General features: G+C 43.2%; 1 pseudogene; it reads right to left on the bottom strand.

Moving 5' to 3' along the window:
- Nucleotides 1–1276: 1276 nt before the first annotated feature.
- Nucleotides 1277–8364, bottom strand: LOC102181666 (annotated as a pseudogene).
- Between the last annotated feature and the right edge of the window lie 1716 nt (nt 8365–10080).

Raw genomic sequence — 10080 nt, 5'->3', positions numbered from 1 at the left:
GTTGCCATTCCTTTCTCCAAGGGATCTTCCCAACCCAGGGATGGAACCTGGGTCTCCCACATAGCAGGCAGATTGTTTACCATCTGAGCCACCAGGGAAGCCCTTAACTGGTTTCATAAAGATGCTGTATGTGTTAGGAGTAGCCCTGGGGAATACCAGCTCAGTGTTGGAGGTACAAACATCACTCCACAACTCTGAGGGATAAGAAATGTCACATTTCTTTATACATCAGAGTTAATTCCATTTTGAACTCCCAATCCCATAAGTACAGAGGGAAACTCAACCTGTTATTTTTGGGACCCCTGACTCATAGTTGTACATCAGTTCTGGAATTTTATACACACAAGCACATGGCAGTATGGCCCTCCAGTCATCAAGCCATTTGCTTACACTGGTAAATGCTGAGATATCCATTGACCCCTGTTCTGGTGGGAAAGATCCCCTGGAGAAGGAAATGGCAGCCCACTCCAGGATTCTTGCCTGGAGAATCCCATACACAGAGGAGCCTGGCAGGCTATAGTCCAGGAGGTGACAAGAGTTGAACACGACTTAGCAACTAAATCATCAGCACCAGGGCCCTTCAGGTCCAGCAGCACTCTGATGCTTTTGTGAAAAATTATTGCTTCTGGTTCCAGCTTCCCAGATTCCCTACCTCATGACTTCTCACTAGGGCCTTCCCCATACGCTGCCTAGAAGCCAGGCCAGGCTCTGCCGCTTTGGAATTCACAGAGCTCTTTCTCTTCTTCCCTTACACTGGAGAAATCTCTTTTTTTGATCTGAGAAAAGCCTCTCTCCTTTCTATTTCTTCTAAGATGTTTGTTCTTTACTGGCAATTTTTTTCCCTCCCTCTGGGGCTCAAAGCTCTGTGAACAAAAGTCACGAAGTGTTGTGGGAAATGCCAATTTTCTGCCCTTCTACAAGCCTCCTGGTGGCCAAGAGGGCCAGGACCAGCTACCTGCTTAAGTGAAGAAAATAAAAGGAGGAATATATGGAGAGAAAAATATATGCAAAAATATTAATCTCTTAAAGTATTATCCAACTATAGAGCAACAGGAATTCTCATACATCACTGGTAGAGGTTTAAATTGGTACAACCTCTCTGGTAAATAATTTTACAGTATCTATTAAAGATGAACATATACATGTCAGAAATATCATCATTAAGTATATAGCAAGTCTAAATGAATGCTTATGGCCACCAAAAGACATGTATGGGAGTGGAGTGCTTGTAGCAGCACTCCTGTTTTTTTTTTGAAGGGGGACAGGAGTCACTTTTTTATTGACTTGGTTGTGTGTTCTGAAGTAGAGACGCTTTGGGTTTAAGAGCATTCTGCTGTTTCCTGTCTTCCTTCTGCAACTTCTCCTGCTGCCTGAGCTTCCATGCCTGTAATCCAGCATCCATTTCCTGTGACAGCAGTACAGCTCATCTCTCAAACTTTTCCCTTTGAGTTTGTCTTCAAAGCTGGCCTTTCACTGGAGGAGAAGGGCGGCCATCCACCTAAGATCAGTCTGGGAGCTCCGTAAGGGGCTGGTAGCCAGAGGGGCTGGCAGCAAGGCCCTGCCGGAGTTGCCACTGGCTGCCCATGTGAGCCTCAGGGCTGCAGTGCAGCCTCCGGACACCCAAAGCCGCCATGCCGAGGCACAAGAGCCGAAAGTGGGCGTGGTCTCGGTAGCCAAGGGCGATGCTGTGTGGGAAGCTATAGCAGCAATATTCTTAATAAGCCACACTGAAAACAATCCCAATGTTTATCAACCATAAAATAGCTGATATAAAATGGAATATTATACAGCAGTGAGAATAAAACAATGTGCAACATGATTGCCTCTCACAAATATAATGTTGAGCTAAGGAAATTAGGCACAAGAAAATTATACAGTATGATTTTATTTATACATAAAGTTTTTTAAATGGCAGAGAGAAGCTGTGATGTTGAGAGTCGGTATAGTGGTCACCTACAGGAAGAAGGGAAGGGGTAGTATTTTAAAGGAAGCACAGAAGAGGGGATTTTGGATGCTGGTAATGGAACAACAGACTGGTTCCAAATAGGAAAAGGAGTACGTCAAGGCTGTATATTGTCACCCTGCTTATTTAACTTATATGCAGAGTACATCATGAGAAACGTTGGGCTGGAAGAAGCACAAGCTGGAATCAAGATTGCCAGGAGAAATGCCAATAACCTCAGTTATGCAGATGACACCACCCTTATGGCAGAAAGTGAAGAGGAACTAAAAAGCCTCTTGATGAAGGTGAAAGTGGAGAGTGAAAAAGTTGGCTTAAAGCTCAACATTCAGAAAACTAAGATCATGGCATCTGGTTCCATCACTTCATGGGAAATAGATGGGGAAACAGTGGAAACAGTGTCAGACTTTATTTTTCTGGGCTCCAAAATCACTGCAGATGGTGACTGCAGCCATGAAATTAAAAGACGCTTACTCCTTGGAAGAAAAGTTATAGCCAACCTAGATAGTATATTCAAAAGCAGAGACATTACTTTGCCAACTAAGGTCCGTCTAGTTAAGGCTATGGTTTTTCCAGTAGTCATGTGTGGATGTGAGTGTTGGACTGTGAAGAAGGCCGAGCGCTGAAGAATTGATGCTTTTGAACTGTGGTGTTGGAGAAGACTCTTGAGAGTCCCTTGGACTGCAAGGAGATCCAACCAGTCCATTCTGAAGGAGATCAGCCTTGGGATTTCTTTGGAAGGAATGATGGTGAAGCTGAAGTTCCAGTACTTCGGCCACCTCATGCAGAGTTGACTCACTGGAAAAGACTCTGATGCTGGGAGGGGTTGGGGGCAGGAGGAGAAGGGGATGACAGAGGATGAGATGGCTGGATGGCATCACTAACTCGATGGATGTGAATCTGAGTGAACTCCGGGAGTTGGTGATGGACAGGGAGGCCTGGCGTGCTGCGATTCATGGGGTCGCAAACAGTCGGACATGACTGAGTGACTGAACTGAACTGAATGTTCTGTTTCTTGACCAGGGTAAGTTCAACTTGTGATAACATCAGTAATACAGTGGGCTTAAGACATTGAAACACTCTAAATATCCATCAGCAGATGAATAGATAAAGAAGTGGTACATATATACAATGGAGCATTACTCAACCGTTAAAAAGAATGAAATAATGCCATTTGCAGCAAGGTGGATGGACCTGGAGATTGTCATGTGTTAAGTGAAGTAAGTCAGACAGAGAAAGACAAATATCATACGATATCACTTATATGTGGAATATAAAAAGAAATGATACAAATGAACTTATTTACCAAATAGAATCACAGTCATAGGAAATAAACTTACCATTACCAAAGGGAATAGTGGGGAGGGGGAGAGATAAATCTGGAGTTTTGCATTAACATATACACATTATATATAATAAAGAGCTTCCCTGATGGCTCAACAGGTAGAGTTCGCCTACAATGCAGGAGACACAGGAGATATGGGTTGGATCCCTGGGTCAGGAAGATCTCCTAGAGGAGAAAATGGCAACCCACTCCAGTATTCTCGCTTGAAAAATCCTATGGACAAAGGAGCCTGGCAGGCTACAGTCCAGAGTCACAAAGAACTTATTTACAAAATAGAAACAGAATCACAGTCATAGAAAACAAACTTATGGTTACCAAAGGCGATATCAGGGAGGGGGAGAGATAAATCAGGAGTTTGGGATTAACAAATACACACTACTATATATAAAATAGGAAAAACAACAAGGACCTTCTGTATAGCATAGGGAACTATAGTCAATATTTTATAATAACTTATAATGAAAAAGAATCTGAAAAAAGAATATATATATATGCACACATATATATATATATAACTGCTATGCAGATGAAATGAACACAACTTTGTAAAGTAATTATACTTCCATAAAAATGCATAAAAATAATATAGTGGCTAATGATTTTGTGTTTTTGTGTATACAGCCAATAGAAAATAGAAAGTTGAATTAAAAAAAAAAACAGCCTGTCACACCAATTAGCTGACTATAGCAATAATCCAGGTGGTAAAGAATAATGGCCTGAATAATTTAAGATTGTGGAAATAAGAAGGGAGAGTGAGTGAAAGTCACTCAGTCGTGTTCGACTCTTTGTGACCCCATGGACTATACAGTTCATGGAATTCTCCAGGCCAGAATACTGGAGTGGGTAGCCTTTCCCTTCTCCAGGGGATCTTCCCAACCCAGGGATTGAACCCAGGTCTCCTGCATTGCAGGCAGATTCTTTACCAGCTGAGCCACAAGCAAGGATCAATGAATGACTGGATGTGAACAGCATAGAGGGAGAGGAGTCAGACAATGCCCAGGATTTAGGCTCGGTTGTTCATTGCTGTTCAGTTGCTAAGTTGTGTCTGACTCTTTTTGACCCCATGGACTGAAATACACCAGGCTCCCCTGTCTTTCACTATCTTCTGGAGTTTGGTCAAATTCATGTCCATTGAGTTGGTGATGCTATCTAACCATCTCATTCTCTGCTGCCTGCTTCTCCTTTTGCCTTCAATCTTTCCCAGATCCAGGGTCTTTTCCAAAGAGTCAGCTCTTCGTATCATGTGGCCAAAGTATTGGAGCTTCAGCTTCAGCAACAGTCATTCTAATGGGCTTGGACAACTAGGTAAATGATGGTGGGATTAATTGAGATAGCGATCATTGGAAGAGGTAAGACTAAAGTGAATGAATAGGTAATGAAGTCTGATTGGCACATAATGAGCTCATAAGGTCTATGGGACATTTATGTGGAGAGGCGGTGTGGCATAGGGTTTAAAAGTGAGGGTTGATTTTTGCTTCTGGATATAATGTAATAAACACACACCTCTTTATGTGCCACTTAACTCTAAAACTTGTACAGAATACATGAGCAACTCTTTGAGAACTCAATACATATCAGCAGACAGATCAGAGACCCATAGAAATAAAAGTAACACCAAACTGGTGGAGAGTTTACCACTTTTGTTCCTCCAGCATCTTCCACCACAAACTCAACACATTCTAATGGCATTGAAACATGTATACTATCATGTAAGAATCGAATCGCTAGTCTATGTCCGATGCAGGATACAGCATGCTTGGGGCTGGTGCACGGGGATGACCCAGAGAGATGTTATGGGGAGGGAGGTGGGAGGGGGATTCATGTTTGGGAAAGCATGTACACCCGTGGTGGATTCATGTCAATGTATGGCAAAACCAATACAGTATTGTAAAGTAAAATAAAGTAACAATAAAATTTAAAAAAAAATTAAAATTAAAAAAAAATAAATAAAATAAAAACTGGAAGTGAGCAGTGATGCAAAAGGAGATCCAGGAGGAAGCCGCTGATTTTGCATGGAGGAGCAGCAAAGGGAAATCCTAAGCTCCAGACAGAGTGCAGGACATACACGGGGCTCTCTCCCCCGCCCCTTTTTTCCTGTTCTCTAGTGCCCCAGTCACCAGGTCGTCCCACAGTGGGGGTGGAGACAGAGGCAAGGAGCAGCCAGAAACGGGAAATGGCAGAAGCCAGAATTCTGAAGAACTTTCCTCTCTGTTCAATACACCTGCAGCTCTAAGAGGGAGGGGCCCAAACCCAGGGCTTTCTTTTTCAGTCTCTGTCTACTCCTTCCTTGTCCTCTCCTAGGCCCAGCACAATTCTGGACACGGCTTCTTTCTAGCCATGAAGGAACCATGAGAACCCAACGCGGAAGCCTGGGAAACTAGGAAGTGCTGGAACTCAGGAAAGCTGCCGATAAAGCTGTTTACTCTCGACCTCTGGGTGCATTTTAACTGCTTCTAACTAGCATAATGCAGATGGAAAACTGAACTAACAGTACTTTGTGAAGGCCCAAATGACTATTGGTTGGTGAATATACAGGAAAGACCTGCTTAGTGGTGCACAATTTAAAAAACCCTAACTGAAGTTGGAAGCACAGCCTCCAGAAGGAACGAAACAAAAATGACAACAGTATTCATAGGAGGGAGTGAGGTGGGGTGACTATAAAGGGAGAGCACCAAGGTGTTTAGGGGGACGATAGAACTGTTCTGTCTCCTAGAACCAAAAATCAAATGAATGATAGTTTTAAACATAAAATGAAAAAATAAAAGTGAAGGCCCTGGAGCCAGACTGCCTGAGTTCAAATTCTGGAACCCTACATACTAGCTGTGTGACCATAAACAAGTTACCACCCCACTGGGCTTCAAGTTTCCTCATTCGTTAAATAGGGACAATCACTCCTAATTTAATAAATTAGGAGTTTGGGACTAAGGGATTCATACCGTTATATATAAAGTAGATAAACAATAAAAGTTAACTATACAGCATAGGGAAATATATTCAATATCTTGTAGTAACTTATAATAGGAAAGAATCTGCTATATATGTATGTGTTTAAAGCTGAATCACTTTGTTATACAGCTGAAACTAACACAATATTGTAAATCAAGTATACTTCAATTAAAAAAAATAAAAATAGGGACAATCACAGTTCTTGCCTTCTAGAGAGTCCATTGTGGTAAAAGTGTAATGAGATAAATGTGCTTAGAACAGTGCCTGACACACGGCATATGTTCAGTGAATGCCACGACCAATCAGCATAACGCCCTGGGGCACAGGAGTCGGGTGAGAGGACTCAAGAAATCACCAGGTGAATCACTGTTGGGTGTATTTCAGTGTTTGTAATCCTGAGAAGAAGAGCTGCTGTGACCTTTTATTTTTAAGCCATTCAATCTGCCAAGCCACCGCCCTTCTTCACTACCCTTCTGACCTCCTTTCAGTTTTCATGCAGTTCCCGAGTCTCTGTTTTGGCTCTAGGCCTGCCCTTCAGTTCATTAACTGGTTGTGATCTCTCTAAACTAGTCTCTAAGCTGTTCTTTACCTTGGCTGTATGTCAAAATCTCTCAGATATTCTTAGAAACTACTGGCCTGAACTCAAAAAATGTCAGTGTCATGAAACACTAGTGAAAAGGCTGGGGAATTGTTCTAGATGATAGGAAACTAAAGATGACTCCATGCAATATGTGCATTTTGGAGGGGGGAGAGGAGAATGTCTGAAGAGGCCATTATTAGGATACTTAAGGAAAACTGTATATAAACTATATGTGAAAGAATGTCCTTGTTCCTAGGAGATACACACTACAGTACTTGAACATCCTAATGTTTGCAACTAACTTTCAAACGGTTCAGCAAGATAATAGTTATTATGTTATATGATAATAATTACACATTCGTCATTTTAGTCAGTTGTGTGCTAGATAGACAAGCAAGATGGCAAAACATTAACAGTTGGTAAAACTGGATAAAGGGTACTCGTGCTAATTTTATAACTTTCTGCAGGTTTTCTTTCCTTTTTTTTTTTTTTTTCAAAATAAGAAGGCGTGATAGACCATCTCTTGAAGATTTTTTCAAAACACACATGCCTGTGTTGCAGTCCTAACTGAGGAATGAAGACTTTCCCTGGGTGGGATCTAGGAATCTGCATTTTAAAAGTTTTGGGATCCCCCTCTCCCCAGAAAAGAAGCACCACAGAGAGACTTCATCTCAGACCCACCTCTACCTCCTCTGGCTCCTGGTTTCTTTCAGGACCCAAACCTCAACACTACGGCTTGTTTGGCAAACCTTAAACAAAGTTCTGCTTGGCAGTGTTACAGCTGGGGCTTTCTCCAGCCCTTTGCAAAGCAGGAGCAGCTAGGGAGTGGGCGTGGTGAGAAGAGGTGAGGGTGGATCTCTGTGTACACCAACATTCATCACATGAGAAGGTAAAGAGGGTTCCATGAGAGACTGAGAAGGAAGGCCAGAGAAATAGGATGAAAACCCCAAGAATGTACTCAAAGGTGGATAAAGATACATGGCAAATTCTAGGAGCGCCTGCTCTACAAGAGGCATCAGGGTGAGAAGTAAGTTGCTGTATCAGTGCAGAAGTGGGCCCTTTGTTGCCAGAAGAGATTTTCCTGGCAAGCCCCCTCTTCCCTACATTAGACAGCCCCCACCCCCCGCCACAGGGCTGGCTGACAGGCACCTGAGATCTCAGACAGGAGAAATCTCTTTTTTCAAAAGCAAGGTTTCTGGGAGACGAATACTATCAAACCCCTTGAGAGGAAGACTTGCAGGTCAGGGTGTTTGACTTTGCTTCTCCCTCCTGCTGAGTTTGGAACAGGATTTATAGTTTCTGGGAAGTGTTGTGTGAAACCCTTTCGGGGTCAGAAAAAATACACCCATTTGTCATTTGGGGGTGGGGAGCATGGAATCTAGAGTTGACTGTTAGTTCCTAGCATCTGGTGAGAGTGAGAATGTGAAATACAGACAGTGAACAAAGTGCAGCCATAGGGAAGGCAAGTTAAAATCTACCACCCTTCCCTTTACCAGTTGGCTCCATCACAGCAGAGGTTTTCCTGTCAGTCATCCTTACCTCCACCACCTGCCTTACAAGGGATGTGTTGGCCTGGGTGTGGATAAATCCTTTTAACCATCAGTAAAGTCCAGTGAAGTTGGCATTTTAAAAATGAAAAATGAAAGGGAGGAACAACCAGAAATAAACAAAGGAAGTAAATAACAGTTGAGCAGCACTCTGCTCAATACATCCTTCCCACAGCAGACCAACTGAACATTCCAGAACATAAATCTCACCCTGAAACTGCTGGGCTCCAACCTTTCAAATGGTTTCACATTGACCTTAGAAGTGAGTCCAAAATTTCAAACAAGATATACAAGGCCCTTTGCAATCAGATGCCAGCTGACTTTTCTAGCTTTATTACCCATCAACTCCCCTTCACACACTCTGCATTCCAGCTACATATGTCTCCCCAGTTCCTAAACAAGCCACATTCTATTCATCTCTGAACTTTTGCACATGTATGGCCACCTACCAGTCACTTAAATCAAGCACAACAGTTAAGAGTACAAACTCCAGAATCAGGCTGCCTGTTGTGGGCCAGTTTCTGATTTTCTCTGCCTTCATTTCTTCAGTTGCAAAATGGGGTTTCCAAAAGGGGTGCCACGAGGATCAGATGAGAAACCTGGCACAGAATCAGCATACAACCCACATTAGCTGTTACTCAACAAAACATCGATTGGCCAACTGTCCAGGAAGTGGGGGGCCCTTTTTATCCATTTATTATTACATGCTACTTCCAGTCTAGAGGAAAGACAGACATGTAAACGGATGTTATAACATAGATGATCAAAGTGAGGATAGAGCTCTGTGAGCCACAAGGAGCAACTCGTAGGTTCCTTCCATTCCACTCTTTCCTCAGCTGGATTCACGTTAGATGATATCTCAAATTCAGTTTTCAGCCAGGCCCTGAGGTTTGAGGAAGATAGGAGAAACTAAAGAATTTCAAACCTAGGGCTGGCATTCAGACTTTAGGCACTGGTACAACCCTTCAGTTCAGTTCAGTTCAGTTCAATTCAGTCGCTCAGTCGTGTCCGACTCTTTGTGACCCCATGAACTGCAGCACGCCAGGCCTCCCTGTCCATCACCAACTCCTGGAGTTCACTCAAACTCATGTCCCTCGAGTCCGTGACGCTATCCAGCCATCTCATCCTCTGTCGTCCCCTTCTCCTCCTGCCCCCAATCCCTCCCAGCATCAGAGTCTTTTCCAATGAGTCAACTCTTCGCATGAGGTGGCCAAAGTATTGGAGTTTCAGCTTTAGCATCATTCCTTCCAAAGAACACCCAGGACCGATCTCCTTTAGAATGGACTGGTTGGATCTCCTTGCAGTCCAAGGGACTCTCAAGAGTCTTCTCCAACACCACAGTTCAAAAGCATCAATTCTTCAGCGCTCAAGTGACTTAGCAGCAGCAGCAGCAGCAGCAGCTTTCTTAACAGTCCAACTTTCACATCCATACATGACCACTGCAAAAACCATAGCCTTGACTAGATGGACCTTTGTTGGCAAAAACCCTATTAGCTGTTAAAATATTGAAATAAGTTTCATACTCATTGGCAAAGGCCCTAAGCACCCCAAGTGTTCCATAATGCCTCCTCCCTCTCTGCCTCATGCAGCCTGACTCTTGGAAACATTGAATGGACACCATCAGGGACCACCCTTGCTCCCGAAAGAGCACATTCATGCCAACTTGTCTGGAGTTGTTTCACTCTGGCTTCTCCCCCATCCC

This window comes from Capra hircus (genome assembly GCF_001704415.2).
Source record: "Capra hircus breed San Clemente chromosome X unlocalized genomic scaffold, ASM170441v1, whole genome shotgun sequence".
In the NCBI taxonomy this organism is placed as follows: domain Eukaryota; kingdom Metazoa; phylum Chordata; class Mammalia; order Artiodactyla; family Bovidae; genus Capra; species Capra hircus.
This window is presented reverse-complemented; position numbering and strand designations above follow the sequence as displayed.